Source organism: Argopecten irradians, chromosome 15 (genome assembly GCF_041381155.1).
Source record: "Argopecten irradians isolate NY chromosome 15, Ai_NY, whole genome shotgun sequence".
NCBI lineage: Eukaryota > Metazoa > Mollusca > Bivalvia > Pectinida > Pectinidae > Argopecten > Argopecten irradians.
In genome coordinates this window covers 5778178-5784084 of record NC_091148.1, presented here as the reverse complement: position 1 = coordinate 5784084, position 5907 = coordinate 5778178, and the positions used below count along the sequence as shown (strand labels likewise).

General features: G+C 37.5%; 1 long non-coding RNA gene across 1 annotated transcript; it reads left to right on the top strand.

The window, feature by feature from the left end:
- The first annotated feature begins 1589 nt into the window (after window positions 1–1589).
- Window positions 1590–5907, top strand: LOC138309391 (uncharacterized). The gene is made up of 3 exons (XR_011206266.1): window positions 1590–3904; window positions 4136–4721; window positions 4988–5907. It is a non-coding gene; the product is annotated as an uncharacterized lncRNA (long non-coding RNA).

Sequence of the window (5907 nt, the reverse complement as noted above, 5' to 3'; positions counted from 1 at the left end):
GATCAACCCAGTCCATTCCCACTGCATTCCTCCCTCCCTTTTCAAAGTCTTTTTTTAAGACCACTATATGTATAACACCATGTTTATGTCGACACTAAATCCAGAACCAGGGGTATATACACATTACTCCAGGGTTATATAGACACTACAGCCCTAACACCAGGATATATAGACACTACAGCTCTAACCCCGGACACTACAGCTCTAACTTATATAGACACTACAGCTCTAACACCGGGCTTATATAGACACTACAGCTCTAACACCAGGGTTATATAGACACAATAGCTCTAGGGTCAGGGTTATATAGACACTACAGTCATAACACCAGGGTTATATAGACACTAAAGCTCTAACACCAGGGTATATAGACACTACACCAGGGTTATATAGACACTACAGCTCTAGGATCAGGGTTATATAGACACTACAGTCCTAACACCAGGGTTATATAGACACTACAGCTCTAACACCGGGGTATATAGACACTACACCAGGGTTATATAGACACTACAGCTCTAGGGTCAGGGTTATATAGACACTACAGTCCTAACACCAGGGTATATAGACACTACAGCTCTAACACCGGGGTATATAGACACTACACCAGGGTTATATAGACACTACAGCCCTAACACCAGGGTATATAGACACTACAGCTCTAACACCGGGGTATATAGACACTTCACCAGGGATATATAGACACTACAGCTCTAGGGTCAGGGTTATATAGACACTACAGTTCTAACACCAGGGTTATATAGACACTACAGCTCTAACACCAGGATTATATAGACACTGCAACTCTAACACCAGGGTTATATAGACACTACAGCTCTAGTACCAGGGTTATATAGACAAAACATCTCCAACACCAGGGTTATATAGACACTACAGTCCAAATACCAGGGTGATATAGACACTACTGCTCTAATACCAGCGTATATAGACACTACAGCCCTAACACCAGGGTATATAGACACTACAGCTCTAACACCAGGGTTATATAGACACTACAGCTCTAACACCAGGGTTATATAGACACTACAGCTCTAACACCAGGGTATATAGACACTACAGCTCTAACACCAGGGTTATATAGACACTACAGCTCTAACACCAGGGTATATAGACACTACAGCTCTAACACCAGGGTATATAGACACTACAGCTCTAACACCAGGGTATATAGACACTACAGCTCTAACACCAGGGTATATATAGACACTACAGCTCTAACACCAGGGTTATATAGACACTACAGCTCTAACACCAGGGTTATATAGACACTACAGCTCTAACACCAGGGTTATATAGACACTACAGCTCTAACACCAGGGTATATAGACACTACAGCTCTAACACCAGGGTATATAGACACTACAGCTCTAACACCAGGGTATATAGACACTACAGCTCTAACACCAGGGTATATAGACACTACAGCTCTAACACCAGGGTATATAGACACTACAGCTCTAACACCAGGGTATATAGACACTACAGCTCTAACACATGGTATATAGACACTACAGCCCTAACACCAGGGTTATATAGACACTACAGGTCTAACATCAGGTTATATAGTCACAACAGGTCTAACATCAGGGTATATAGACACTACAGGTCTAACACCGGGGTATATAGACACTACAGCTCTAACACCAGGGTATATAGACACTACAGCTCTAGGGTCAGGGTTATATAGACACTACAGTCCTAACACCAGGGTTATATAGACACTACAGCCCTAACACCAGGGTATATAGACACCTCAGCTCTAACACCAGGGTATATAGACACTACAGCCCTAACACCAGGGTATATAGACACTACAGCCCTAACACCAGGGTATATAGACACAACAACTCTAGCACCAGGGATATATAGACACTACAGCTCTAACACCAGGGTTATATAAACACTACAGCTCTAGCACCAGGGTTATATAGAAACTACAGGTCTAACACCAGGGTTATATAGACACTACAGCTCTAACACCAGGGTATATAGACACTACAGCCCTAACACCAGGGTATATAGACACAACAACTCTAGCACCAGGGATATATAGACACTACAGCTCTAACACCAGGGTTATATAGACACTACAGCTCTAACACCAGCGTATATAGACACTACAGCTCTAACACCAGGGTTATATAGACACTTCAACTCTAACACCAGGGTATATAGACACTACAGCTCTAGAACCAGGGTTATATAGAAACTACAGGTCTAACACCAGGGTGATATATACACTACAGATCTAACACCAGGGTTATATAAACACCACAGCTCTAAGACCAGGGTATATAGACACTACAGCTCTAACACCAGGGTTATATAGACACTACAGCTCTAACACCAGGGTTTATAGACACTACAGCCCTAACACCAGGGTATATAGACACAACAACTCTAGCACCAGGGATATATAGACACTACAGCTCTAACACCAGGGTTATATAAACACTACAGCTCTAGCACCAGGGTTATATAGAAACTACAGGTCTAACACCAGGGTTATATAGACACTACAGCCCTAACACCAGGGTTATATAGAAACTACAGGTCTAACACCAGGGATATATAGACACTACAGCTCTAACACCAGGGTTATATAAACACTACAGCTCTAGCACCAGGGTTATATAGAAACTACAGGTCTAATACCAGGGTTATATAGACACTACAGCCCTAACACCAGGGTATATAGACACAACAACTCTAGCACCAGGGATATATAGACACTACAGCTCTAACACCAGGGTTATGTAGACACTACAGGTCTAACACCAGGGTTATATAGACACTTCAACTCTAACACCAGGGTATATAGACACTACAGGTCTAACCCCAGGGTATATAGACACAACATCTCTAGCACCAGGGTTATATAGACACTACAGATCTAGCACCAGGCTTACCGGTATATAGGCACTACAGATCAAACACCATGCTTAATACAGGTCTAAAACAAGGGTATATAGACATCACAGGTCTAGCACCACAGGTATATGTTATATAGACACTACAGCTTTAGCACCAGATGTATATGTTATATAGACACTACAGCTTTAGCACCAGATGTATACTTACACATCAGGTCTAACACCAGAACATTATATATACAGGTTTAGCACCAGAGGTATATAGACACTACAGGTTTAGCACCAGAGGTATATGGACACTACAGGTTTAGCACCAGCGGTATATAGAAAAGGGGTATAGGTTTATTCGAAGATATGTAAATTAAGCTATCAATAGCATATTTTTTCTTTGGAAATAGGTTTTAAATGCAAGAAATAAAAGCTAATGAGATAATATTCTAGAATAGTAAGAGGGTAACTTGAGCTATTTCCAACATAAAGCCCGCATATTTTTCAAATTTGGTAATAGTATTCACAGACAGCCCATATTGGCAGATAGTCGCATTGGGCATCTTCTGATGTAAAAAAATTGTATACCCCATGGCCAATTCGCAGGAAATTACAGTGAATTATCAAAAATTAGAAACTTATATCCAGATATGTTATTTTTCATTTCAAATGATAAATTTCCTATAGATTCAATAAATATTGCTGAGCTTTACTGGCTAGTACATATTTAGTTAAGACTAGTGTGATTTTGATTTTTTTTTTTTTTGCAGAGATCATGATATTTGTTGGAAGAACGTTGTTTCCTTTGCCTCAAACAACTGCTCCGTTACGAACAACTTTGTGATGACTCACATCAAAGAAAAACAACCACATATTTTTTTATGTTGGATGTAACTGCCACCTGGCCAACCTGTGCATTCTAGCAGCTGTCAAGACCCTGCCTATGCCCATTGAGGATCTGTTGGTGGACACCTACTTCCATTTCTATTACAGGTTCATATAAATTATACATACTGCTTGAGGTAATTGATTCCAAAATTTTATACTATTACAACTTCAATTTTAGAAAGAAAACTAATAATATGAGGTATTTGATGTCTTATCATAAAAAGAATAAATTATCTACCTACCTATCACACACTGACAGGTATGGGTAGATAAAGGGGACACAAACAATTTATTAGGGCTGGCCAGATGGATCCTTAATTATTCAATTATTTAATTGAGAAATATGTCAATTTATAAATTTTAAGCTCAAGCAGGAAAGAGAAGTAAAAAGAATTTACAAAGTTTTGGGATGTAGATCCAACCAAGATACTGAACATTGTTCTACCCATTGGTGGAGCCTTGAGAAGTGTGTGAAGTGAAGTGCCTGCTAGATCACTGGCCAGCCCTCCAGAGCTACAGGTACTTCAATTCTCATGATGTGGTGACGAAGTCTGGCCGAATCAAGAGGTTAATTGATGCTCAACTATCATCTCCCAAGATGAGAATGTACTACTTGTTTCTGGCTTTCATCCTAGAGCCACTCAAACGGTTTAACACAACTTTTCGTGTATTACTTTAATTCTAATATATATGAAAAGTAGCAATTATTTTGAAGAAAAAGAAGTATGACAGAATATTTTAATTTGTATATGATCATGTGTATGATTGTAGTTCTTGTTAATATAAAGTCTATATTTTTATATGAATGTCACACCCTTATGTTTTAATCATTGATAATTCTTAATTATTTTACACAACAATTTTTGGACATTGGACCATTGTGCCTGAGGCATATGTAGTCGACAATGAAGACATGAGCATTTCCCCATCTTTGATCAATAGATTTTTTGGGTAAGTTAAACAATATAAGTGTATAAATCATGAATATGTATCATAAATAACTTGTAAAACATTTTTAAATGATTAATCAAGGATATTTCAAATTCTGCAATAATCTGAATTAAATGTATTTCTAGGAGGATAATACCAATGATAGAAGTTTGTTATAATTTATTATCAATAATAATTACTTTAAAGAAATTTCAATTTCATTTGTGATAACCTACCAAAGAAAAGCTTGACACTACCAGGTAATTGTTTTCTTTTTATTCTAACAGGTCTGTCAGTAAATTCTATTGCACTGTTGTCGACAAGATGATTAAGAAGTTTCCATTTGAGGGTACAGTCGTCGCCAAGTTGAGTTACCTTAACCCTGCTACAAGATCAGATGACACACCAATAGATGTGATGGCCTCTGCCAGGAAGTTCCCAGGAGGACTTTCCCAAACTAGAGAGTGTCCTGGGCTCCATTATAACTGTAACAAGGACATTAAGGTGGTTAAACCCCATCAATCAATCAATGAACCAAACTAGAGGATGTACTGACTGATTACACTTGAATTCTGAACTTCCTAGATTGGTTCCTGGTAATGGGCCAGTATGGGGAAAATGTGTAATCTCATCACACTGATGACTTTGCTGTACCTTTTAACAAATCCAGGAGATCTTGAAGCTGACAAACACAACAACAAGGAAATATAATATGTATCACTAATCTTCAGATTTCCAAATGGAATTGAGAGAATAATTAGTGCTTGAATTTAACTTGTACTATGATTTGTTCATATGAAATGATATGTGATGTGTTCTTACATGTATGTGACTTGATCATGAACAGTTCGTATGTATTTATTAAGTTGTGTTTGTCAATTTAATAGTTTAAGAAACAGTTGATATTTTTTTCAGAATGAAAAAAGATATATGAATATTTGGTGTCATTTGCAGCTAGTCAGCTATGTTTATTTAAGAAAATGAAATGTTTAGTTGAGATGTTTGTTAATCATTTGAAAATAGTTGCTATTGTGTTTTTATTAAGTCAACATCTTTTATGACTTTAAGGTGACAGAATCAGTTTGGAGTTTTTCATAAAACATGAATTTATAGAGTTCAAGTTATATTTAACATAAAATGTCATTCATGAATATGACTACAATACTTATTTTTATTGAAGTAGTATTTATTTTCAATTAATTTTATA